General features: G+C 50.8%; 1 long non-coding RNA gene across 1 annotated transcript in view; it reads right to left on the reverse strand.

Annotated features, from left to right (window-relative positions):
- LOC132384017 (uncharacterized) overlaps window positions 1-22,174 on the reverse strand; it is a 39,491-nt gene extending 17,317 nt beyond the window's left edge. Inside the window, exons 1-3 of the long non-coding RNA XR_009508829.1 lie at window positions 22,099-22,174; window positions 1,358-1,439; window positions 495-590 (exon numbers count right to left, since the gene is read on the reverse strand). This is a non-coding gene — a long non-coding RNA (uncharacterized LOC132384017). The remainder of the gene's footprint in view (window positions 1-494; window positions 591-1,357; window positions 1,440-22,098) is intronic.
- Between the last annotated feature and the right edge of the window lie 5,634 nt (window positions 22,175-27,808).

The raw sequence follows: 27,808 nt of genomic DNA on the forward strand, positions 1-27,808 counted from the left end.
CACGGACATTTACACCACACGCCGCATCCGCAAAGCTAGCAGCATTATGAAGGACCCCACACACCCCTCATACAAACTCTTCTCCCTCCTGCCATCTGGGAAAAGGCACCGAAGCATTTGGGCTCTCACAACCAAACTATGTAACAGTTTCTTCCCCCAAGCTCTCAGACGCCTCAATACCCAGAGCCTGGACTGACACCTTACTGCTCTATTGTCCTGTTTATTATTTATTGTAATGCCTGCACTGTTTTGTGCACTTTACGCAGTCCTGGGTAGGTCTGTAGTCTAGTGTCGTTTTTTTTCTCTGTGTTGTTATTTTTACGTAGTTCAGTCTAGTTTTTGTACTGTGTCATGTAACACCATGGTCCTGAAAAACGTTGTCTCGTTTTTACTGTGTACTGTGCCAGCAGTTATGGTGTAAATGACAATAAAAATGACTTGACTTGACTTGACAACACCATCTCACTGAAGATCAAGAAAGGAAATACACAAACCTTGGTTGTCCTCAAGATTTAACGCATCCTTGGTTTGCTTCTCGTCTTCCTCAGCAGCCTTGGGCTTTTCCTTTGAAGACGCGGGAGAAATGTCCTCTGAAAGTGACACAGCAAAGCAACTGTTCAGCTTATGAGGGAAGACAGGTTTCCCACCTCCCCTCAACACCCCATTGCTCTTCCAATCACGAGGCTGCTTGAGACTCTATCAGTCACCTTGGGCTGGTCTTTGGCGCTAGTTTCAGATGCCGGCCCCTGCTACGCTTGTGCAGGCAGTGTGGGTAAGTGAGCCCGGTCTCTGCCTCGGTCACCCGTGGTGGTGAGGTCAAGGGGGAGGGGGTTCTGGACGAAGTGCGATCCAACCAGGACCCCAGTGGTGGAGCTGGTGGAAGATGATCGCAATGGCGGTGCAGGCTGAGGCAGTGAAGGGGCCCCAGTTGTCTTGCATTTCATGCCTCTGGACCCTGACCCCAATTTGTCCAAAGGCCAAAGCCCGCTTGGTTTCCTTAACGGGGAATAACGCCTCAAGGACTGGGCGGTGGCTGCCCGTGCATCACCTCCCCACGTTAAACAAGGTCACGCACAGCCGCTCTCCATTAAGGGAGTCCCTGGTCTCCACCTTGTTGTAGTGGAGGGGCTTGTGGTTTACCGACTTCCTGAGAGTGCTTAGCTCTTGGAAGGGTCAAGGGGCAGGTCCTGGACCTGTCGTGCGTTGTCTGTCGCACTAACTCAGCAGATCAGGCAGTGATCAGGAGAGAAATGGACAGTCGCCATTTCGGGCCAAGACCCTTCACCAGGTACGATGTCCTGATGCATCCACATCAAAGTTCTAAACGCACGGCGCTCGAAACGCTGGGGGATCTTACCAAATGGGAAGTAAAACGGCAGCTTCTCTTTGTACAGAATGTAGTCGATCTTCAAGAAGACACAGAAGATGATGCGGTCAAACTGGAAGAGAATGAAGACTGGATTGCCCCTTTGCAAGAGGAGGAAATACACTGGACGCTCCAATATCTGGCACTCAGCCCAGCCCATTAACGTCCCCTCTCGAAATGCAACTCATCACTTTTTCTTTAAAGCACTTTGACCTTTGTTTCAATTAACATTTTTACATAATCCAGGTGGCCACTTTATTAGATACGCCTGCTCGTTAATGCAAATACCTAATCAGCCAATCATGCGACAGCAACTCCATGCACAAAAGAACGCAGACACGGTCAAGATATCAGTTGTTGTTCAGACCAAACCTCAGAGTGGGGAAGGAAGTGACTTTGACCGTGGAATGATTGTTGGTGCCAGATGGGGTGGTTTGAGTATCTCAGAAACTGCTGATCTCCCAATATCTTCTAGAGTTTACAGAGAATGGTGCACAAAGTAAAAAGTGTTTAGTGAGTGGCAGGTCTGTGGGTGAAAATATCCTGTTAACGAGAGAGGTCAGGGGAGAACGGCCAGACTGGTTCAGGCGGACAGGAAGGCGACAGTAACTCAAGTAACCACACGTTACAGGGTTGTGCAGACGAGCATCTCTGAACACACGACACGTCGAACCTCGAAGAGGATGGGCTACAGCAGCAGAAGACCACAATCAGACCTAATTAAATTGCGTGTGTGTGTGTGTGTGTGTGTGTTTGTGTGTGTGTGTGTGTGTGAGAGTGAGTGTGTGAGTTTGAGTGTGAGTGTGTGTGTACGTGTGTGTGAGTGTGCATGAGTGTGTGCGTGTGTGAGTGTGTGAGTTTGAGTGTGAGTGTGTGTGTACATGTGTGTGAGTATGCATGAGTGAGTGTGTGAGTTTGAGTGTGAGTGTGCGTGTGTGCGTGCGTGAGTGTGTGAGTTTGAGTGTGAGTGTGTGTGTACGTGTGTGTGAGTGTGCGTGAGTGAGTGTGTGAGTTTGAGTGTGAGTGTGCGTGAGTGTGTGCGTGCGTGTGAGTTTGAGTGTGAGTGTGTGTGTGCGTGAGTGTGTGTGTGCGTGAATGTGTGTGTGAGTGTGTGTGTACATGTGTGTGAGTGTGCGTGTATATGTGTGTGTGAGTGTGCGTGAGTGAGTGTGTGAGTTTGAGTGTGAGTGTGTGTGTGTGTACATTTGACTACAGTCGTGTTTTTGTTCTTGCCTCTACCTACGTAAGCCAGCTTCGGTTTACGAGACCGTGCGGGGGGAGCAGTCTCCTGCAGTCTGCTTTAACTCACTAAGGTGTCACAGCTATGAGTGCGGCCTTGAAGGCTGTAATCACTTGCAAGGGCCCGTTTTGAGAGCCCCATTTTACGTGGCACGCACAAAAGTTGCCGGACGGACTCAGCAGGTCAGGCAGTAGGATCATCGACTGTTTATTCATCTCCGTAGACGCTGCCTGACTTGCTGAGATCCTCCAGCATTTTGCGCGTGTTACACTGGATTTCCAGCATCTGCAGATTCTCCTGTCCTCCGGGTTTGGGGGAGGGGGGTTCAGCTTGGGGCTAACAACCCTGACTGATCAAACAAAAGTGAAGGAAATGGCAATGAAGAATCCTTCTCCATCGGAATGCGACGGTATTCCCGAGTCTCCATCCAGAACCTGCACGGCTGACGGTAGTGAAAACCGAGAGGAAGCTACTGACCCGATGATGGAAGCCCTGAACACCCCCACAGATGGAGAATCTTCATCGCCTCCTGAAACGCCAGCGGGGTAACGGGCAGACACGATGTCATTGAGAGAACAGAAATACATACAGTCTCTCTTTTAAATATAATTTATATTTGGAGATACCGCATGGCAACAGGCCTTTCGGCCCACTGAGCCCGTGCTGCCCTCTTACATCCATTAACCTACTAACCCATCTGTACACCTTTGGAACTTTGGAGGAAACCAGAGCACCCAGGGGTGGGGGGGGGGAACCTACGGGGCCACAAGAAGGACGAACGAACTCCTTGCAGACAGTTTCGGGAATTGAACCTGGGTCACTGGCGCTGTAATGGCGTTGCGCTGACCGCTACGCGACCACGCCGCCCGGCTTGCAAGCAAACTCCCTCACGCACACAAACGCATGCACCCCCCCCCCATGCGGAATCGCATGAGTCGCCTTTCCTTCCTTCCGTATCGCCGTGATGTGGCTGGTGAAGACATTCAGGGCAGGGAGGATCCACGCTCCAAAGCCGTTCGGGTTGGTATGGCCCTCCTCCCTGAGGGCCACACCTCCTCCCTCACCTCCATTCGGGGCCCCGCTGCGAACCTGCTGGGGGGTCGCCCACGTTGGCGAGACCCGTCTACGTGCAGAGGCCCCCCTCTCCGTTGGCGAGACCAGCCGTGGGTTGGGGAAGCCACTTCGTTGAGCACCTCCGCACCATCTTGGCACGAGAGGGACTTCCCGGTGGCCGGAGATTTAAATTCCGATTCCCATTCCTGTCCTGACTTGTCCGTAACCTCCCGAGACGAGGCCACCCTCAGGGTGGAGGAGCAACATCATCTGGGTACCCTCAAACCTGATGGCATAAATATTAATTTATTCTTCCAGTGCCCAAAATATCCTCCTCCCCCTCCAACGATCCCCACTCTTACTTATTCTTGCCTGCCTATCACTCCCCCCCACCCCCAACCGGATCCCTTCCTCCTTCCATTTCTCCCACTGTCCACTCTCCTCTCCTATCGAATTCGGTCCTCTCCAGTCCTTTACCTTCACCCATCCAGATATCCTCCTTCCTCTCTCCCCCCCAACCTTTTTATTCTGGCATCTCCTCCTCCCCCCCCCCCCCCCCCACTTCCTTCTCAGTCTTGAAGAAGGGTCTTGGCCCAAAACGTCGACTGTTTGCTCATTTCCATAGATGCTGCCCGGCCTGCTGAGTCCCTCCAGCATTTTGTCCGTGTTGCTACGGGTTGCTAGGTGAATTGGTCAGGGTGTGAGGGGACGGATGCAGGCTCACTAGGCCGGAAGGGCTTGTTACTGTGCTGTATCTCTAAATCAGTAAATAGAAATAAAACAATGGCTAGAATGGAAACAAGAGAAACATAATTTTACTTAGAAAGAACTAATCTTGACCTTTAACCTCTTCTCACCTGCCTATTACATCCCCTGGCTCACCCCCCCCCTTTCTCCTATGATCCCCTCTCCTCCAATCAGATTCCTTCTTCACCAGGCCTTGACCTTTCTCACCCACCTGGCTTCAGCTATCACCTTCCAGCTAGCCCCCTTCCCGTCATTTTTTAAAATTCTGGCATCTTCCCCTCCTCCCCCCCCCCCCCCCCGCCCCCAGTCCTGAAGAAGGGTCTCGGCCCAAGGCATCGACCGTCTATTCATTCCCATCGACGCTGCCCGACCTGCTGAGTCCCTCCAGCAGTTTGTGCGCGCGTTGCTTTGAATTTAATAGAGCTGTGATTTCAACAGAGGAATTGGGCTCCCTTTAATTGTCTGACAGCGTGAGGCGGCATCCAAGGGCACACTCGCCATCCAGGGGAGACGCGGCGTAGCCCCCCGTGGAAGGAGCCGGGCACCTCCAGAGAGCGTGCCCTCGTTCCTTATCGCAGCCCAACACTCGGCGCCGGCCGGCTGCGGAATTAATTTCAGGGAGAGATTTATACGCCGTGCGAAATTTCAATTAAAAAACAAATTTACAGCCCGGCAATTTGAAGCGGCCTCCTGCTGACAGTGACAGGGCTTTATCTCGGCGGCGCTGAGATGGGAAGGGAAATAAAGACCCACAAAATGATATTCGTGCGTTCAGAGATTGAACTGTAAAGACTCATTATAATTAAACTGGCTTTCATTTGGCCTCAGATACAATGAAAAGGATGCGGCTACGGTGCACAAAACACTCAAATAAGGACATATTTTGAGGTCGCTGTATTTAACTGTATCTCTCTGCCTTCAAAAGGGAATTGAATTAATTTCCCAGCTCCCCTGTCATCAAGACGACACAAACTGCCATTTAGCCTCCCATTGTTATCTTCATTGCTGGCGACAACAGGCAGGACGCCTGGCCCAGTTGTTTCCCCTGCCGATCTCATTCAAGAGCCTTTGAAGCTTGGTGTCGGGGGCGTTCGCCCGGCTGGAACAGGAGAAAATCTGCTGGAAATCCAAGCAAAACACACGCAAAATGCTGGAGGAACTCAGCAGGCGTGGCCACCTCTATTGCCCCCATGAGACCGCACTCAGTTTGGAAGAGTTTGGATATTCCGTCTGGGTAGCCTCCAACCTGATGGCAGGAACATCAATTTCTCTAACTTCCATCAATGCCCCTCCTCACCTTCTTACCCCATAGTTATTTATGCCCCCTCTTTTCCTTTTCTCTTGTTTTCTTTCTTTCTGCCCCTCTTACAATCACTCCTTGCCTGCTCTCCATCTCCCTCCGGTGCTTCCCCCCCGCCTCTTTCTCCCGAGGCCTCCCGTCCCATGATCCTTTCCCTTCTCCAACTCTGTATCACTTTCGCCAATCACCTTTCCAGCTCTCAGCTTCATCCCTCCCCCTCCGGTCTTCTCCTATCATTTCGGATCTCCCCCTCCCCGTCGTACTTTCAAATCTCTTACTATCTTTCCTTTCGGTTAGTCCTGACGAAGGGTCTCGGCCTGAAACGTCAACAGTGCTTCTCCCTATAGATGCTGCCCGGCCTGCTGCGTTCCACCAGCATTTTGTGTGTGTTGTTTGAATTTCCAACATCTGGAGATTTTATGCTTTTATGCGCTGAGTCGCTGCCAGGTGATTGGCTGATTGGATATTTGCGTTAACGAGCCTGTGTACCTAATAAAGTGGCCACGGAGTGCAGCTGAAACCCGGAAGTTTCTAGAAAAATACAGCATTTGCAGAAAACTTGACCAGAAAATTGACCAGAAAATTTACTGACCGATTACCAAGTATATAGACTGAGAGTGGCCTCTTTTTTTGGTACAGGAGAGGAACCCGGTGTGGTTTTCTGCTGCTGCAGCCCGTCCACTTCAAGGTTTAATGTATTGTGCGTTCGGAGGTGCTCTTCTCCACACCACTGTTGTTATTTGAGCTACTGTTGCCTTCCTGTCAGCCCGAACCAGTCCATCCGTTCCCCTCTGACCTCTCTCGTTAATAAGACGCTTTCGCTCACAGAACTGCCACTCACTGGAATGGTTTTGCTTTTTTTTGTGTTTCTGAGATACTCGATCCACCCCATCTGGCACCACCAATCATTTCCCGGTCGAAGTCCGCTCAGATCGCGTTTCTTCCCCATTCTGATGGTCTGACCGACAGCTGAACCTCTTGACCATGTCTGCGCGCTTTTACGCATCGAGTCGCTGCCACATGATTGGCTGATTAGATATTTGCATTAATGAGCAGGTGTACCTAATTAAGTGGGCACTGAGGGTAGCAAAGTGTATGTAGTCAGATCTACCTGAAGTAGTATAATCTAATAATAATAAATAATATATAATCTAAATAATCAAACCTACCTGTCGCACGATGTCTCCAAAAGTGCCTATCCCACAGCGCAACCCAACCTGTCTGCTTATCCTTCTCCAAGCAAAACTGATGCAAGTCGAAGCCGATCGCTCGCTTTTAATCTCACCTTATATATATGTGGGGTGGCATCATCGTGGTGAGCGCAATGCTTCACGGCAACCACCAGGGCTCGATTTCCGCTGCTGTCTGTAAGGAGTTTGTATGTTCTCCCCCCGACCGGGTGTCGTTTCCTCCAGGTGCTCCGGTTTCCTCCCACGTTCCACAGCTGTACGGTTAGGGTCAGCGAGCTGTTGGCCTGCTAGGTTGGCGCCGAAAGTGCGGCGACGCCTGCGGCCCGCCCGGCTCAATCTTCGCCAATTTGATTTGACAGATATGTGTGAAGTAGTTCGACACAGGCCCCCCCTCGCCTTACAAACGTTCACTTTACTCCACGTCGCTTTTACAAAAGACCTACGTCAGTAACCTGTTTTCGCATTTCAAAGAGGATTTTCGCTTTTACGAAAATTTTTCCCGTATAAGTGAATGGTTCTTCGCTTTACGCCATTTCGGCTTAAGAAAGGTCTCATAGGAACGCTCTACCTTCGTAAGGGGGGGGCTGCGGGAGGGGCACCTGTAGTTCCATTTAATATTGGAAATTGTACGCAATTTACAACCTGAAACTCTTGTTCTTCATGGTTATCCACGAAACCGAAGAGGAATACCCCAAAGAATGGAGTGTCAGTAAAAACGTTAGAACCCCAAAGCCCTCTTACTTCCCTCACACAAGGCAGCAACAAAGCAACGACCCCCCCCTCCTCACTTATTTTAGTAAAAGAGCACCAGCACCCTCCATCCTCCAAGCAAGCAATAGCAAAGCAAACTATAGCAATAGCAAACTATAAAACTATAAACAGTTAAACTATAAAGTAGTTAAATTAAATAAGTAGCGCAATAACAGAAATTTTAAAAAAGTAGTGAGGTAGTGTCCATGGGTTCAATGTCCATTCAGAAATAAGATGTCAGAGGGGAAGAAGCTGTTCCTGAATCGCTGAGTGTGTGCCTTCAGGCTCCTGTACCTCCTCCCTGATGGCAGAGGGGAAGAAGCTGTTCCTGAATCACTGAGTGTGTGTCTTCAGGCTCCTGTACCTCCTCCCTGATGGCAGAGGGGAAGAAGCTGTTCCAAATCGTTGAGTGTGTGTCTTCAGGCTCCTGTACCTCCTCCCTGATGGCAGAGGGGAAGAAGCTGTTCCTGAATCACTGAGTGTGTGTCTTCAGGCTCCTGTACCTCCTCCCTGATGGCAGAGGGGAAGAAGTTGTTCCTGAATTGTTGAGTGTGTGTCTTCAGGCTCCTGTACCTCCTCCCTGATGGCAGAGGGGAAGAAGCTGTTCCTGAATCACTGAGTGTGTGTCTTCAGGCTCCTGTACCTCCTTCCCGATGGTAGCAGTGAGAAGAGGGCATGTCCTGGGTGGTGGGGGTCCTTAATGATGGATGCTGCCTTTTAGAGGTATAGTAGGGGAATTAAGGGTTGTGAGGAAAAGGCAGGTAGGTGGAGATGAGTCCATGGCCAGATCAGCCATGATCTTATTGAATGGCGGAGCAGGCTCAACGGGCAAGATGGCCGACTCCTGCTCCTAATTTGTACATTCTTACATTCACTCCTTGAAGATGTCCTGGATACTGTGGAGGCCAGTGCCCAAGATGGAGCTTTACAACTCTCCGCAGCTTACTTCGATCCTGTGCAGTAACTCCGCCTCTCCGTCACCACAGCAGACGGTGCTGCCGCCAGTCGGTGCTTTCCACGGTACATCTGCAGAAGTTTTCAAGTGTCTTTAGCGACAAACCAAATCCCCCCCAAACTCCTAATGAGCTACAGCTGCTGTCTTGCGTGTCTTGAATACAGGCGGCCCCCGTTTTTTGAACATTCGCTATACGACGGCTCACTGTTACGAAAGACCTACCTTAGTACCTGTTTTCGCTAACCAAAGAGGATTTTCGCTTTTACGAGAAAAAGACGCCAGCTTCATACGTGTGCTTACCCCGAGAAAGACTACCATGACCATGAAGCCTTGTGTGGGCAGTTGTGTGCGCGTGTGTGTACGTGCGTTGGCGTGTACGTGCTGATTTTTTTCTCCAAATTGATTTTGGCTCGCTGTTTTCTGAGTTTGATAAGTGAAACTACACCGTACATACAATATTTCTACTTTATATAAGGTGTATATTTATCATATCATTCCTGATTTTACTTTATGTTAGTGTTATTTTAGGTTTTATGTGTTATTTGGTTTGATTTGGTCGGTTACCTTTGGGTCTGGGAACGCTCAAAAATTTCCCCCCTATAAATTAATGGTAATTGCTTCTTCGATTTACGACATTATGGTTTACAAACGGTTTAGTAGAAACGTTCTACTTTCGGAAAGCGGGGGAGACCTGTACACCTCTGTCAGCTCAGGTTTGGGACTCCGCTCGATCCCAGAACAATCATGAGGGGCCGCTACTGCTACGTGGACACCGTCCTCTCAGGTTCGGGCGCATTCCCTCCCCAGGCCGCTCCTTGAGCAACGGGTTGCAGTCTGTAAGTCCGTACAGTCACTTCACAGCGCCAGCAATTGCCGAGCGTCTGTTCGACTCCCGCCACTGACCGGAAGGAGGCTGCGCACTCCCTCCCCGCCCGCGACCGCGTGGGCGTTCTCCGGCTTTCTCCCACGTTCCGAAGGGGTGCATGGGCGTTCCATGTTGGTGCCGGAAGCCAACTGTCAGAGGTTACAGCGGGACAGTGATAGGATGCAAAACTGGGCTGAGAAGTGGCAGATGGAGTTCAACCCAGATAAGTGTAAAGTGTTTCATTTTGGTAGGTCAAATATGATGGCAGAATATAGTATTAATGGTAAGACTGTTGGCAGTGCGGAGGATCAGAGAGACCTTGGGGTCCGAGTCCATAGGACACTCAAAGTGATGCGCAGGCTGACTGTGTGATTAAGAAGGCATACGGTGCATTGGCCTTCGTCAACTGTGGGATTGAGTTTAGGAGCCGAGAGGTAACGTTGCAGCTATATAGGACCCTGGTCAGACCCCACTTGGAGTACCGTGCTCAGTTCTGGTAGCCTCACTGCAGGAAGGACGTGGAAACCATAGAAAGAGTGCAGAGGAGATTTACAAGGATGTTGACTGGATTGGGGAGCATGCCTTATGAGAATAGGTTGAGTGAACTCGGCCTTTTCTCCTTGGAGCGACAGAGGATGAGAGGTGACCTGATAGAGGTGTACAAGATGATGAGAGGCATCTTTCGTGTGGATAGTCAGAGGCTTTTTCCCCAGGGCTGAAATGGTTGCCACAAGAGGGCACAGGTTTAAGGTGCTGGGGAGTAGGTACAGAGGAGATGTCAGGGGTAAGGTTTTTACTCAGAGAGTAGTGAGTGCGTGGAATGGACTGCCGGCGACGGTGGTGGAGGTGGATACGATAGGGTCTTTTAAGAGACTCCTGGATGGCTACATGGAGTTTAGAAAAATAGAGGGCTATGGGTAAGCCTAGGTAGTCCTAAAGTTTGGCACAGCTTTGTGGGCGAAAGGGCCTGTATTGTGCTGTAGGTTTTCTAAGTTTCTATGACTCTGAGCAATCATGGGCTTGCACTGGCCGTTAACGTCGAACAACGTACTTCACTCTGTGTTTCGATGAATCTAACGTTTCTTCTTTTAAGGAGCAATGACCTTGCACTGCGATATCTACAGTTATTAATATTTAAAAATTGCTTACTGATGATTGCTTTTCCATCATTGCGGTCAAGAGTAAAACCGGGACCAACTTCCCCGATGCAGCTTTCGGGAAGCGGACGTGCTCCTGGTCTGACGGGCAGGTGAAAGGTTGGGAGGGGGGGCCTTGTCCCGCTGGACAGCTTCTCTGGTTTTGAACTAGAGATTCGGCCTTGAGTTTGCAACAAGCACGGAACCAGCGTCCTGACGCGGCCGAAGTGGGAAAAGTCCCGTCTCCCTGCCCCTGCTTCCTCTGGGAACGGGTGGATGCCGGCGTCCTCTCCACAGCCGCGGCCGGTCAGAAGCGGTCCAGTTGCCCACCTGCCCGCTGATCTTTCAGCCAGCGAGCTGCCCAGCAAAAATAACTCCAGCAGCAAGCGAACGGGTTTCCAACATGTTTCAGGAATTCCTACTAATTAACGTTCTTCCTCAGAACAACAGCTTATATAAGCCCCCTTTAACCATGGAAAAGCAGTTCGTATAAACAGAGAAACACTGGAATCAGGAGTGGGCTGGGCCACTCGGCCCCTTAATCCTAGCCTATCATTTAATAGGATCACATTTCACAATCAGGTTTACTGTCAGCGGCATATGCCGTGAAATTTGTTGACTTGTTGGCAGCAGTACGATGTGATACTTAATAACAGAGAGAAAAACTGTGATTTGCAGCAAGTATATTGATATTAAATAGTTAACTTAAATAAGTGGTGCAAAAATAGAAATAAAAAAGTGTTGTGAAGTAGTGTGCGTGGGTTCGATGTCCGTTCAGGAATCGGCTGGCAGATGGGAAGAAGCTGTTGTTGAATCGCTGAGTGTGTGTCTTCAGACTCCTGTACCCCCTCCCTGATGGCAGAGGGGAAGAAGCTGTTCCTGAATCGCTGAGTGTGTGTCTTCAGGCTCCTGTACCTCCTCCCTGATGGCAGAGGGGAAGAAGCTGTTCCTGAATCGTTGAGTGTGTGCCTTCAGGCTCCTGTACCTCCTTCCTAATGGCAGGGAAGAAGCTGTTCCTGAATCGCTGAGTGTGTGTCTTCAGGCTCCTGTACCTCCTCCCTGATGGCGGAGGGGAAGAAGCTGTTCCTGAATCGCTGAGTGTGTGTCTTCCGGCTCCTGTACCTCCTCCCTGATGGCAGAGGGGAAGAAGCTGTTCCTGAATCACCGAGTGTGTGTCTTCAGGCTCCTGTACCTCCTCCCTGATGGTAGCAATGAGAAGAGGGCATGTCCTGGGTGGTGGGGGTCCTTAATGAGGCACCGCTCCCTGAAGATGTCCTGGGTACTATGGAGGCTCCTGCCCAGGATGGAGCTGACTAAGTTTGCAACTCTCTACAGCTTGCGTTAATCTTGTGCGGTCATACCCCCACACCCGCCCATCCCAGACGGCGATGCAGCCGGTCAGAATGCCCTCCATGGTGCATCTGGTGAGATTTGCGAGTGTTTTTGCTGACAAGCCAAATCTCCTGAAGCTCCTAATGAAAGATAGCTCCTGTCGTGCCTTCTTCGTATCCGCATCGATACGTTGGGTCCAGGCGAGATCCTCAGAGATCTTGACACCCAGGAACTTGGAACTGCTCACTCTCTCCACTTCTGATCACTCCATGAGGATTGGTGTGTGTTCCCTCGTCTTGCCCTTCCAGAAGTCCACAATCAGCTCTTTGGCCTTACCGACACTGATTGTTGCTGCGACGCCGCTCAGCTGGCTGGCGTATCTCGCTTGCGTTTGATCGAAACGCATCCTCGCCTCACCTGAGGCTCCGAGTAGCTCTTTGCACGAGAGAGCAGCCATGCCCCATTTCGCTAGGCGGACGGAACCAGGTGGGGGTAGCGAAGTGGCTGTCGGAGCACGCGAAGTCGCCTTCGGCGGGCTGGGCGGACGAGATCGATAGTGAGGTCCAACGGTCAATAAGGCGGTACTGCCGTGCCCCGTGGAGGGTGAGGGTCACGGCGAGGTGCGGAAGACGTCATAACGCTGCAACCCGGGAAGGCCCCGGTTTGCGCCGACTGCTCGTACCCGCTGGACTTCCGAGACCGAGAAAGCAGGACTGCCCCAGTCCAAAGGCTTTTCCACTTGAAAAACTCTCCCACGCAGGTCTTAACCCCACCTTCCTGAACACTTTGCACCCTTCCTTTCAAGTGGGAGGAGTGGGAGGAGCTAAAGACGGTGCCAGCGGCTTCTGAAGTCTGGGGCGACTTTTTCCAGTTCGTCCGCGAAACTGTTTCTGCTTCTGGTGTTCTGACATCCTCAAGTTCGTGGTCCGAGGTCGAAGGAGATGAGTTATTAACATCAAACTTCCTGCATAATCACACAGAGTTGAACTGCACGTGCATGTAACGAGAGCTGTATAACTCACCTCCTTCTGCCTTAGGCCACAAACTTATCAATCACCCCAGATGAGTTATTAACTGATAAGTTACTAACTTCAAACTTTCTGCATAACCACGCAAAGAGTTGAAGTGCATATGCACGTAACGAGAGCTGTATGACTCATCAATCTTATCAATCACCCATCTGCGGAGACTTTCTGGAGGTCCAAGATCTGTACGCTCCACGACTGCTGGACTAAGTGTGTAAATGTAGGAGGGGGACTGTGTTGAAAACTAAATGTGCTAGGTTTTCTAAAATTGACCCCTTCTGCCTAAGGACACGAATTTATCAATAATTGAATTATTTCAATTCAACTTCCCTTCTTGAGCAAAACAACGCCTTGCCATATATTGAATTACCAATAGATGGCGCTGGAGTTGAACAGTTAAGGCTGTGACTTTTGCGCCCCACCCCCCCCTCACCCCGCCGCCCCACCACCACCTTATGGGTGCCAGCAACCTCGTAGAGACGGTTTTTAGTGGGGAATGCTCTCCAAGGCCTGTCTGGCCACTGACCTATACTAGAACGCCTAGGTAGCACACACACTTCAATTCCACAAGATGAGGCCACACGCAGGTCGATGGAGCAATACCTTATCTCCCGCCTACATAGCCTCCTACCTGCCAGCGTGAACATTCAACTCACAGACCTCCGTTGATACCCCTGCCCCCACTTACCCCATCCCTATCTATAATTTTAGTCTGGTTCTCTTTCTCTCTCTTTATTCTCCCCTCACTATAATCTTCCCCCAGCCCTGCCTTTCTTTCTCTTTTATTTCCCATAATTCTCCACCTTCCCCCTAGTCGATTTCCCTCCAGCCTATCACTTCCCAGCTCTTTACTTCATCCCTCCCCCCACTTCTTATCCCCCCTCGACCATCCCACGTTACTTCACTCCTGATGAAGGGTTTCGGCCCGAAACGTCGTCACTACCTCCTCCCATAGATGCTGTCTGGCCTTCTGAGTTCTGCCAGCATTCTGTGTTTTTATTTACTTCCAGCATCTGCAGACTCACTCGTGCGCCTAGAACAAATATTGAAGGCTGGGGAAATGAAAAGGCTGGGGAAAACTCGGGCTGGTTTAGGTAAAAAAAAAATTTCTCCTGACGTTGGGGCGTTCACCAGGCTTGGCGATTCGGCTGCTGACGTTTTTTCACCCGTCAAGGTGACATCCTGAGTGAGCAGTTGTTGGTGTTACTCTCTGGGAGTGCTCGCGTTTATGTAGGCCCCACATTGCCCCTCCCCCACACCCCGTTCGCTTGCCTGGGTCCTGATTGACTAACCCTTCAGTTGACCTCTGCATTCTATTGGCTCGCCTTTCTCTTTGGCTCCCAGGGGTTCGGAAGATGGCGTCTCTTTCGAAATGCTTGTTTACAGAGTCATCGGAAGAGAGCCACGCTTCGTAAAAATTCCCGTGTTTGCCGGCGCCGCGGTATCAGCGGAGCCCCGGTTACGGCGGCGTCCTTCTCGGTCTTCACGGACCGAGATCGACGATGGCGGATCGCGTCTCCTTGCCGCCAGTCCACGTTCCCGTAAGCGAGTTGAGAGAGTCTCCATCCTGTCTGGCCGGCAGGCGATCCCGCACACCGCACTACACCACCGGGCTACCAACATCGTTAAATGATCTTTAGAAAGATCATGGGGTGAGCTCTGAGAAGCTAAAAGGTCCTCAGCTAACCCTGCGAAATACGTGGGATTTGTCCAATTTTTCAGCACGAAAGTCCCTCAGGTTAGTGAATGTATTCCTGAAATTTGAAGGGAAACAACTCCACAGTATAAAATGTTTACCAGCCGTTTAAATTATGGGGTTTAAATGGGGTTGAGAGGGACAATAAGTCAGCCATGATGGGATAGCAGCGCATACTCGATGGGCCGAATGGCCCAATTCTGATTTATAAACTGATTCAATGTGTGGGAAAACATCTGGCAGATAGGGTGCGATGCAGATAAATGTGACATTGTTCATTTTTGCAGGACTCTGAGGGATCGAAGTGAACTAGCATATGATTCGCAAAAGGCCCCTAATCAAAGAATAGATGTGCTGGAGTTGGAGAGGGTCCAGAGGAGGCCCAGGGGAAGACTTCAGGAATGAAAGGGCTGACATACATGGAGCGTTTGATGGCCCTGGGCCATGGAGTTTAGAAGAATGAGGGGAAGTGGGGGTGGGGATGTTGGGAGGATCTCACTGAAATCCTAGATGGAGTGGACGTGGAGAGGACTTCTCCTATAGCGGTGGAGTCTAAGACCAGAGGGGCATGGCCTCAGAATAGAGGGACATCTCTTTAGAACAGAGATGGGGAAGAATTTCTTCAGCCTGAGAGGGTGGTGAATCTGTGGAATTCGTTGCCACAGACGGCTGTGGAGGCCAAGTCATTGGGTACATTTAAAGCGGAGGCTGATAGGTTCTTGATTAGTAAGGAGGTTAAAGGTTATGGGGAGAAGGCAGGAGAATGGGGTTGAGAGGGATAATAAATCAGCCGTGATGGAATGGCAGAGCGGACTCGATGGGCTGAATGGCCTTATTCTGCTCTTCTATCTTATGATCTTAAATATCCTTAATGTATCTGCCTCAAGTATTGCCCTTAGCAGCAACCAGATGCAATTTAGGTCAGATATTAAATTGCCTCAGAATAGAAGGATGTCACATTAGAGTGGAGATGAGGAGGGATTTCTTTAGCCAGAGGGTGGTGAATGTGTGGAATTCATCGCCACCGACAGCTGTCAGGGCCTAGTCATTGGGTAAATTTCAACCAATGACAGGTTCTTGATCAATCAGGGCGACAAAGTTTACCTGTAGAAGGCAGGAGAATGGGGGTTGTGAGGGACAATGGATCAGCCATGATGGAATGGCACTGCAGACTCAATGGACTGAATGGCCCAGTTCAGTTCCTACGTGCTATGATCTAAAGGGTTAATATAAAATGGGCAGATGAAGTGCGTGGGTGGGGCAGGGGAGAGGAGAAAGAGAAATGGCGATGTGGCTAGGTATAGGAGAGGGAAATGAGAACAGGGGCAGGAGGGGAAGTGGATTCGAGGAAATCGGAGAATTCAGAGGCAAATGGTTGACCACCTCGGCAGATACGAGGCGTTGCTCCTCTGGTTTGTGGCGAGCCTTCCCTCGGCGGTGGGGGAAGCCGAGGACGGAAACGTCGGCGTGGCGACGGGGAGGGGAGCTGGAACCGCAGGCCGCCGAGAGATTCAGAAGGACCTAATAGCGAGGATGTAACGCTGAGGCTTTGCAAAGCACTGGTGGAGGCCTCGCTTGGCGTATTGCGAGCGGTTTTGGGCCCCTTATCGAAGAAAGGATGTGCTGAGATGGGAGAGGGTTCAAAAGAAGCTCACGAAAACGATTCTGGAATTGAAAAGCTCGTCATATGAGGCACGTTTGATGGCCCTGGGCCCGGATTCGCTGTCTTATGGTCTTATGGAATTGGTGGGCAGAGAGAATGGGGAAGGAAAACTGGTCGGGCCTAAAGGCCCGTAGATGTGTTGTAGTGTTCTGTGACTCTATACAGTGCTTGCTGTGGGCAGGGTGTAGTCCTCTCCTTCTTCGGCTGTCCATCGATTTTCGATGATGACTGAGGCCTGGGCAGGGTTGTATGGGAGACCGGCAGTTGCCCAGGCTGCAGGCCTTGCCCTCTCCACGCCACCGATGTTGTCCAAGGGAAGGGCACTGGGACCCAAGCAGCTTGGCACCGGAGTCGTCGCAGAGCAATGTGTGGTTAAGTGCCTTGCTCAAGGACACAACACGCTGCCTCAGCTGAGGCTCGAACCAGCGACCTTCAGATCACTAGACCGATGCCTTATCCACTAGGCCACGCGCCACAAGGTGTAGTACCTGCTTAGCATTCCGACTTCCCCAGGGTCAGGGTCACCTGAAGCCGTGGGAGCAGGTGGTGGACGGTCGTACGAGCGGCTGGTACGGATCACAAGTCCTGGTTATGCGACCACGGATGCCAGGCAGACAAACTCTGACGAGTATTGATACTGGCTGGGGTGGGGTCACCCGTCTTGTGACGACACTGCCCAGAAGAAGGCGATGGCGGGCCACTCCTGTGGTAAACTTTCCCAAGGGCAATCATGGCCATAGACCATGATCACCCACATCATCCAACAGGGCGCGTAATGATGACATCACACGACACGTAATGGCGACGGCGTGAAAAGCACAGAGTTAAATTTATTGATGATCTCATGTGGGATAAAGGAGGTGGATATACTGATCTTGGCCAGCTATCTGCACGTTCATTGCTTCGGATGGGATGAATGTCTCTGTTTCCCCTCTAAAGGAGGCAGTTCCCTAGGTAACCGAGCAATGACGGTTCACACCAGTCTGGCACTTTCCCTCAGGATCCTTCTGCCACCAACTCAGGCCCAATCAGCCTAACAGTTTGCCCTGACAGAGACTCAGAACCCGGGAGCCTGATGAAGTGGGAACCATCGGGAGGGGCGGTCTGAACATTGGGTGTCAGTAAAGGCTGATTTATACTCGTGCGTCGTATCGGCGCCGTAGGTAACGCGTACCATACACCGTAGGGTGACGGGCACCTCTCCGGAAAAGCAACTTGGGCCTCACGGAGCCGCAGACCGCGACAACTGTGATCGGTCCGCTTGGTAGTGTCGCATTTCCTTCCACGCATTTCCGGTTGCTTCTTCTCCGCCACGTCTGTACACCGACGCGAAATGGATGAACCAAATCGTCAAATCTGCCTGCCGGCACGCGGAGATGTTTGAAATGCATTTTCCTCGCCCGTGCCTCTCACGAAGGAACTCAACACAGCGGCGTAGAAACCCCAACCGCCAACTCGCGTTTTGGCGCACACCGACGCATGCTCGCGATGGCGTAGAGCGATGTAGAAGTGAGAATCAGGGCTACAGCGTAGCCTGTATTCATGAAGGAACTCAACACAGCGGCGTAGAAACCCCAACCGCCAACTCGCGTTTTGGCGCACACCAACGCATGCTCGCGACGGCGTAGAGCGACGTAGAAGTGAGAATCAGGGCTACAGCGTAGCCCGTACGCACAGGCATAAATCATCCTTAAATCGAGCACAGCCTCCAGGGATGAAAGCAGACCAGGAATGTATGAAGCTTCCCCACGGCTCCCTCTCGAGATCTGCTTGTTATCGTATTAGAGCACCCATTTATATTCAAATAAAGCCTTCCCGAGGGAAAAAAAAGTCATTTTCACAGCGTGATAATGAGAAATGTTTGATTCAAAGGCTGACATAATGTCGAGTTCTATACGCTTTGCCCTCTCTATTGTTACAGACATAGTTTCAGCCTGTCAGTCACAATTGCAGTCTCATTTATTTTTCCGTTTCTAGAAAGAAACAAACTGCCAAGTGAGGATTCCCCGTTCACTCTTTTCCCCTGAAGACGTTTAAGGACCATTTGGGAATGGGCAGTCTCCTTCCTGCAGCCGACTGGGAGTTCTGGTCTACGTGTCTTTAGCCGAGCTCCCACCACCCTTTTGTCAAACAAAATAAACTTTAACAGTTATCTTTATTTCGAGTCATAAAAAAGTACAGCACCGGAACAGGCTGTTCGGCCCATCTGGTCCATGCCGAACCACTTAAACTGCCTACTCCCAGTTACTTCGAGACACATCGCGGAACAGGCCTGTCTCGGCAACCCTCGATTTTCACCCTGGCCTAATCGTGGGGCAGTTTACAATGGAGCAGTTCATCTACGAACCAGCAGGAGCTAGCGGGAGGGAACCGGAACGCCCGGAAGAAACCCGCGTGCTCACGGGGAGGACGTACAAGCTGCTTCTAGATGGCGCCGAGCTCCCGAACAGAAGTAGTAATGGGTGTTAACGCTAACCGCTGGCTTCCGAGGTGCCCCAAAATACATCATTAAGAGTATTTCGAAAATAAACCATGGCCTTCTGATTATTTACCTTCAAAGTCAATATGGTTGGTGCTTCTCTCCACTGCGTGTGGCAAACTTGCTGATTTTTTTAAAAGCATTTGGTTGTTTTGTTTTATGGGGCCGATTGCCAGCTCGACGCTCAACCCATTGCAGATTTAAAGCGTGTAAAGGAGCCGGCCGGATTCGAACCGGGGACCACCTGCCTCTAAGTCCCAAATGGACAATAAACTGGACTGGTCAAAGAACACTGAGGTTGTCTACGAGAAGGGTCAGAGCCGTCTCTACTTCCTGAGGAGACTGAGGTCCTTTAACATCAGCCGGACGATGCTGACGATGTTCTACAAGGCTGTGGTGGCCAGTGCTATCATGTTTGCTGTTGTGTGCTGGGGCAGCAGGCTGAGGGTAGCGGACACCAACAGAATCAACAAACTCATTCGTAAGGCCAGTGACGTTGTGGGGTGGAACTGGACTCTCTGACGGTGGTGTCTGAAAAGAGGATGCTGTCCAAGTTGCATGCCATCTTGGACAATGACTCCCATCCACTCCATAATATACTGGTTAGGCACAGGAGTACATTCAGCCAGAGACTCATTCCACCGAGATGTAACACTGAGCGTCATAGGAAGTCATTCCTGCCTGTGGCCATCAAACTTTACAACTCCTCCCTCGGAGTGTCAGACACCCTGAGCCAATAGGCTGGTCCTGGACTTATTTCCACTGGGCATTATTAACTTATTATTATTTAATTATTTATGGTTTTATATTGCTATATTTCTTCACTATTCTTGGTTGGTGCGACTGTAACGAAACCCAGTTTCCCTCGGGATCAATAAAGTCTGTCTGTCTGTCTGGTGCTGGTGCCACTAAACCGGCTTTTAATGTCAATGTAGTTCTGTTTCCTACACTCCGACATCCCAGTCAATAGCTTGCTGCCACTCAAGCGGTCCCTTGGGGTGGTGTCCTGTTAAAATAATTCCGGGGCTTCCTCCCCCAACCTGGCCCTTCCCTCTCCAGTAGGAGAGGAGCTCTGCTCTACAGTCCTTCCCTACCGAGCCCTCGAGGTGGCTGTGCTGAGTTTCGGTGCGTCCCTAGGAGCAGCCCTCGCGCAGCTGCTCGGGACGAACCGCGACACGGGCCCCCCCGCATCCTCCTCCGGCGCCCTCTTCGCAAAGCCGCGGGTCTGTTCCCAGGGAGGGGGGCTGGGCCGGTTCTCCCATGGTGTCGGTACAAATCCCATTTCTGTGGCACCTTCGTTGGAGCAGAATTCAGTCATGGAAAAGTACAGCACTGAAGCAGGCCATTCAGCCCACCTAGTCCGTGCCGAACTATTTAAACGGTCTCCGCCCATTGACCTATCTACCCAAGCTTCTCTGAAGCGTTGAAATCAAACTCGCACGCACCACCTGCGCTGGCAGCTCGTTACACCCTCTGAGTGAAGACATTTCCCCTCATGTTCCTCTTAAACCTTTCACCTTTCACCCTTAACCCATGACCTCTGGGTGTAGTCCCACTCATCCTCAGTGGAAAAAAAAGCCTGCTTGCATTTACCCTATTTATGCCCCTCGCAATTTTGTATACCTCTGTCAAATCTCCCCTCAATTTTCTACGTTCCAAGGAATAAAGTCCTAACCTTTTCAATCTTTCCTTATAACTCAGGTCCTCCAGACCTGCCAACACCCTTGTAAATTTTCCCTGCGCTCTTTCAACCTTATTTACATCTTTCCTGTTGGTAGGTGACCAAAACTTCACACAATACTCCAGCTGTAAATCACTTCATATCAAACAAAAAACATGGTGACGTTGAACTGGACATTGTGTCAGGCGACCTAAAGCCTGGTCAGAGAGATAGGTTATGAAGAGCAAGGTGAGGTATTGGGAGAGAATTCCCAAGTTTAGGCACTTGGCAGTCCCCCAACACGCCCCCTCCCCCTCTAAGGGTCCTTCCCCACAGTGTACATAGGTAGGAAAGGTTTAGAGGGATAAGACAACAAAATGGGCTAGCAGGACCAGGATGGGCTAAAGGGCCCATGGTATTGGGAGAGAGTCCAGAGGGTGTTGAATCTGTGGAATTCTTTGCGACAGATGGTTGTGGAGACCAAGCCACTGGGTCTCCAAGCGGAAGTTGATTACTTAATTACAAGGGAGGCCAAGGTTATGGGGAGGGAAGGCCGGAAAATGGGGTTGACAGCAGGAACTAGGAAAGATGACTCCCAGGCGACTTCTTCCAGTTCGTCCGCGAAACGGCTTATTCTCCTTCTCTTAGGTCTTTCCTTTTCTCTCCGAGGTGACCGGGGCTCTGATCTACAGCTCAAACCGTGGTTACGGTTACAGTTCGGCCTGCGATTCCCTGTGGGCGGCGTGATTTCGCATCCGCTGTGCGGCCTGGCGTTTCGATATCTCCAGGAAGACGTGCCCCTTCGGGGGGTGGGGGGTGGGGGGGTGGAAAGCGCGGTCCTATGGACGACCCGATTCCTGAAGTGTCGCCGGGGTGGGGGACTGAAACGTCGGGACGTCAGGCGGTGTGGCGCTGCTGAGGGAAGAAGGCCTCTGGATTCCAGCGATTTCCCACCACTCTCTCTCTCTGTCTCGAATGTGAGCCCTTGAGTCAGGGGGGCTCGGAGAAGCGAAGCAGAGGGTCGTAACATTAGAACGGCCGAGTTGCTGGTCTTCCGCTCTCGTTGTTGGAGGGGTGACCTCACTCCCTCCCTTGACGGAGAGAGAGAGAGAGAGAACCTGTCTGAGATACCGACGTGCTGGGTTATGGACTGTAGTTTTTGATGGACTCTAACTCAAGGACTCTCTGGGGGCTTTTTGCTATTGATTGTTTGGGGGGGGGGCGCATGATTCTGCTGGTGTAAATGTGGGGAGAGGGAGTGGGATGGTTGGTGCTTCTGTGTGTGGGAGGGAGAGAGGGTTTTGGGGTTCCGACAATACTCTCGTTCATTCTTTGGAGGTTTCTTGTTTCGGGAACGTCCGTGAAGAGTAAGGATTTCAGGGTGTACACTGTAAACGTTCTCTGACATTAAACTGAAGCATTTGCGAGGGAAAATTAGTCAGCCGCGATAGAATTGAGCAGCAGACTCAATGGGCTGAATGGCCTAACCCTGCCTCACAGTTTTATGGATTATACATGGGTAACAGTCCCCTGTGTCTGCAAATTCAGTGCTCGAGCTGCTAAGGCAGCGGAGGAAGGTGCCTGTGGGAAAACACTTGTACCATTGATCTAACTTATTAGCCGAGCTGTCTGGATACTCACCGAGTTCCTGTGTTCTTCCAGATAATGTCTGACAGTCTTTAAGACGGTTTCTGCAGCTTGCCCGTTGGGATAACCTGCGTGTAGAATAAAAGCAGTTTGTCACGCGTTCTGCAGAACCCCAAGTGTTTGCAACAAGGATGCCGTTCGGCCCATCAAGTTCCTACTAGCTCGAGGCCCCTTTTACCCCCATCCTCACTTCTCCGACATCTTTTCAGACTCTCTCTCCTTCCTAGTTTAAGATGGCGCTGGTGTGCCCAGCGATTACTTATGGCGTGGCAAGATACAAGATAATGGAAACTACTAAAACACCTTATTAATGACCTTTATTAATAACGACCACTCCTCCAAGGAGACCACAACCTCGCCGTAGGGTTTGGAGGCTTACATGCCTCAATGACCTGGAGAGCGATGTTGGCTGGAGTCAGGGCTTTGTGCTTTGTCTCTTGGTGGGGTCACCCATGTCAGACAGGTCAAAGGGTAGAGGTCAGACTAAGAGTGATCCACCAGTCCTCCAGGTTCGCTCAGGGCTAACAACTCTGACTGGTCAAACAAAACTGTTACGGAATCAGCCATGAAGAGTCCTTCCACGTCCGAGTGTGACGGTATTCCCGAGTCTCCATCTGGGACTTGCAGGACTGACAGTAGCGGAAACCGAGTTACCGGCACGATGAAGGAAACGCCGGGATGGAGGACCTTCGCCGCTGCGTGGGACACCAGTGGCGTTAACAGGTAGTAGGGAGAATCACAGTCACCGCTAACAACGGAGGGACGTGCGGAGGCGAACGGAGGCGAGGCATGCCGGGGGGTAAGCGGAGGCGGGAGCGAGGGACGCCCCGATTTAAGCTCGGGGCCAGATTGAGGAGGGCAGGGCGTCAGGACGGGAGGAGAGGGACAGGACGGTTCTGCTCGCTGCTCTGCGATGTTTCCTCGGCTCTGCGCCGAACTGAGGCCATGGCCTGGTCCGGCCGCAGTGAGGCCCGGCTTTCTCAAAACTCCAGCTCTGAATGCTGTTTGCTTACTTTAATTGCTTGCATGATTTTTAATTTTGCTCTCTGCGCATTGGGTGTTTGAAGGTCTTTTTTAAATAGGCTCTATTGGGTTTCTTTGCTTTGTGTCTGCTGGCAAGGGGTCAAATCTCAAGGTTGTCCAATGTGTAAATACGTTGATAATAAATTAACTTTGGACGTTTACCAAGCCCCCCTTCTGAATCTGTCTCCGTGTATTCTGGAGCGTAATAACTCACAGCATCAAAGTAAAATTCCTTGCATCACTCTCAGTTCTTTTGTCAATTACTCTCATTCGACGTGGCCTGGTAGTGTCGCGGGTTCCCGCAATCACTTCACAGCGCCAGCGATAACCGATTAAGTTTGATTTCCGCCGTTGTCTGTAAGGAGTTGTCCCCTTGCGGAGAACTTCTTTCCCTCCCTTCTCTTTTCTTCCGTTCCTCGCTCCGGCCTCTTAATTCTTCTCACCTGCCTAGCACTCCCCCCCACCCCCCCTGGGTCCCCTCCTCCTATGGTCCACTCTCCTCTCCTGCCTTCGACCTTTCCCACGCAGCTGGCTTCACCTATCACCTTCTCGTCATCGTCATGGCTACCCTTCGAGGTCGAGGATGACGGTCTTCGTTCCGTTGATCTATCACAGAGAGAAGGCGCCTATGCGTGTATTTGTTTAATGTGTACTTGATGTTGCATTCCAAGAAGCACACGATATTTCACAATCAACCAACCGATTCCAATGGCATGGAAACCACGACGATTGGAGCTGATGGATTTGTCGCAGCCTTCGCCCGCCTTCACAGCCGTCGAGTTCGAAGTAACTTTGTCCGCCTGTTCCGCCGTTGAGATCTTGGTGGGATTGTTCTTTGTCAGGGACCTCACCGCCATGGGCGACCCTACCAGGAGCATCGCTCTCGGGACCTCAGGGCCACACGAGCTTCTCCACCTCGACAAAGTGACAATCCACCTTCTAGCTAGCCTCCCACCCCGACCTTTTTCACTCTGTCATCTTCCCCTTCCGTTCCAGTCCTGAAGAAGGATCTTGGCCTGAAACGTCGAACGTAAGTGTTGCCTGGCCTGATCCCAAGGAGACATGCGTGGAGGGAAAGGGAACGTAAAAGAAACGAGCCAGGGCAGTCGGATCACAGGTCCGAGGAGACGTTGTATTGTGCATAACTGGGTACTTGGCAGAGAACAATAAAAGGAAGTTTGACTTACATGGAGCGGCCATTGTGTGAGTGGACCAGTGTTAGAGTGGGGAGTTGAGGCTTTGGCGAGCAGAGGCAAGGATTCTAGGTCCATTCTCCACCCCCCCCCCCGTGATTTAATCTTTCTTTCTTATCACACATTTAGAATGGTGGGGGTGCCCAGCAGGACAGCAGAACACCCCCCTCGTGGGGTACGGGAGGGCAGAGAGTCCTCTGGGGTCCCCGATGACTGCAGCTGTAAGAAACGCATCCAGCTGCAGCTCCTGACAGTCCGCGTTAAGGAACTAGACGAACTCCGGATCGGTCGGAGCGGGCTGAAGGGGTGGGTGTGGATCGACGCGGCATGCAGGGAGCTGGTTACACAGCAGGTGCAGGACACAGGTAACCGGGGGACTGTCAGGAAGGGGGAAAAGGGAAAGGCAGCCAGTCCAGTGGCCATTCTCCTCAAAAATAGGTACAGTCGGCCCTCCTTATCCGCGGGTTCTGCATGCGCGGATTCAACCAATGCGTAACCCGGAAGTTCTCTCTCCAGCACTCATTGTTTGAACATGTACAGAGTTTTTTTTCTTGTCATTATTCCCTAAACAATACAGTATAACAACTATTTACATAGCATTTACATTGTATTAGGTATAATAAGTAATCTAGAGATGATTTAAAGTATACGGGAGGATGTGCGTAGGTTACCGCGGATTGGGATCGGAAAGAAAGACGGAAGTTCTCTAAATTAGAACGGGTACATCTGGTATTATTTAGTGTCAGTTAGTCAAACGTTTGTCTTAGTATGTAGTATATATTTCACCTTTCTGTGCATATAAAACATGCATATAATACATAAAACGTATGTATTTCAATAATTAAACCACTGCGTTGCTTAGTGATAATTGTAGCTTTCATCGGGACAGGTCCTTTCTCACTTTATCCTTTAAAATTGATCCAATCATTGACAGACTGTAGCCTGATGTTATTCAAATGACTGATGGGGTTACACCTCTTTCCAATCGCTTTATTATTTGCACTTGATTCGTGATTATTTTCGTGACAGAAACACTGCGGATTCAGAGCTCCGCTGGGTCCTAAAGTCCACCGCACTGAGACAGGTTAAATAAGGGACTTGGGCATCCGTGTTTTTTGGTATCCGTGAGGGGTCGCGGAACCAATCCCCTGCGGATAAGGAGGGCCGACTATATACCACTCTGGCTGGGTCTATGCCTCAGAAGGGTAGGTGGAGAGAAGGGATGAGCTGCAGTGATGGAGAACTCATTGGTTCGGGGAACCAAAAGGAGTTTCTGTGGATGAGAATGAGATTCCCGAATGGTTTGTTGCCTCCCGGGGGCCTGGGACATCTTGGATGGGGACCACAGCATTGTTAAGCGGGAGGGTGAGCAGCCAGAGGTCGTGGTCCACCTCGGTACCATTGACATGGGTAGGGCAGGTTGGAGAGGTGCAGAGTGAGTTCAGGGAGTTAGGTGCGAAGTTAAAGGACAGGGCCTCCCGGGTTGGGATCTCAGGATCCGTGTGCTAGTGAGGGCAGAAATAGGAAGGTACTAAAGTTTAACGGGTGGCTAAGGAGATGCTGTAGGACGGAGGGCTTTGGATTTCTGGTTCATTGAGCTCTCTCAGAGGGAACTGCACAGAAGGGGGACACCTTGTTACCGGAACTGGAGGGAGGGGGCTACTAATGCTGCACACTGGGGGATTAATCGTAAGGTGCAAGGAGATGGGAACCAGTGCACCAGAACAGGTAGTGGAGCGGCTGTGGAGGAAGATGTTGTTAAGCTGACAAACAAAATCAGGAATCAAAAGGTTAAGCAAGATGGGACTACTGTCCTGAGCTGCTTTTTTCCTCATTTCCATGGAACCATAGAACACCACAGCACAGAAAACAGGCCATTCGGCCCCTCTAGTCTGTGCCAAAACTTTATTCTGATTGTCCTGTTGACCTGCACCCAGTCCATAACCCTCCAGACCTCTCCCATCCTTGTATCTATCCAATTTATTCGTAAAACTTAAGAGTGAGCCCGCAGTTACCACATCCCACAGAAATTTTGAAGTTAATACCTCATCTCCTTCTGCCTGAGGCCACAAACTTATCCATCAGCCCAGATGAGTTATTAACTTCAAACTTTCTGCATAATCACTCAAAGAGTTGAAGTGCATATGCACGTAACAAGAGCTGTATGACTCATCAATCTTATCAATCACCCATCTGTGGAGACTTTCTGGAGGTCCAAGATCCGTACGCTCCATGACCGTTGGACTAAGTGTGTAAATGTAGGAAAAATAAATGTGGTAGGTTTTCTAAAATTGACTCCTTTTACCTTAGGCCATGAACATAACAATCACCCCTTGTGTGTGTGTATATATATATAATTTTTTCCTTGGGGATGGGGGGGGGGGGGGGTTACTCTCAAAGCCTTCCCCGTGAGTGGGCACAGCCGCTAGGCAGCGGAGGTTTGAGATCAGAGTTTTCCTTCTCCTAGATGAGCTGCTGACCCTGGCTGACGAGCCCCAACTGCCCGAAGCGACTGGTTTTAAGGCGCCGGTAACCCGCCTTCGCCCCTTCCGAGTGTAGAAACGGTTCCGCCAGGCTTGGTAGCTGAGCCACACGTGAAGGCCGGGAACTGAACCCAGTTGTCAGAGGCTACTTGAGGTGCACGCCATTGGGAGCATTTGATAGGTAGTGCAAAAAAATAGTGAGGTAGTGTTCGTGAGTTGGCTCAGAAATCTGACAACGGGGGGGGAGGAAGCTGTTGGTCCTGAAATGTTGAGTGTGTCTCGTCAGGAATTAGAAATAACATGAAATATTGGAATTGATCTGGGGACTTATGTGGTGGCATCCGTCGGTCTCGAGAGACCATGGATCTGCGCCTGGAGTTTCCAGGGCGCAGGCCTGTGCAGGGTTGTGTGGGAGACCAGCAGTTGCCCAAGCTGCAGGCCTTCCCCTCTCCACGCCACCGATGTTCCAAGGGAAGGGCACTAGGCACCGGTGTCGTCGCAGAGCAACGTGTGGTTAAGTGCCTTGCTCAAGGACACAAAACGCTGCCTCAGCTGAGGCTCGAACCAGTGACCTTCAGGTGACTAGTCTGATGCCTTGCCCACTAGGCCATGCGCCAACACTGTAAATGCTATATTGAACCGGTAATAAATAATAATATGAAATATTAAACAAAAATTAATCTTGGGTAATAGTGAGAATAAAACTGGTGGATTTTGATTACAACATCTGTTTCACGGAATTGCTTCTCTTTACGTCAACGGTGTGGAAGAGGGGACCAAGTGTAGTGTATCTAGGTTTGCTATGACACTAGGTTGAGTGGAAAAGCAAATTGTGTGGAAGATACAGACAGTCTGCTGGGAGATATAGATAGGTTAAGTGAGTGGGCAAGGGTCTGGCAGATGGAGTACAATGTTGGTAGATGCGGGGTCAATAGACAATAGACAATAGGTGCAGGAGTAGGCCATTCAGCCCTTCTAGCCAGCACCGCCATTCACTGTGATCAT

This window comes from Hypanus sabinus, chromosome 31 (assembly GCF_030144855.1).
Source record: "Hypanus sabinus isolate sHypSab1 chromosome 31, sHypSab1.hap1, whole genome shotgun sequence".
Lineage (NCBI taxonomy): Eukaryota > Metazoa > Chordata > Chondrichthyes > Myliobatiformes > Dasyatidae > Hypanus > Hypanus sabinus.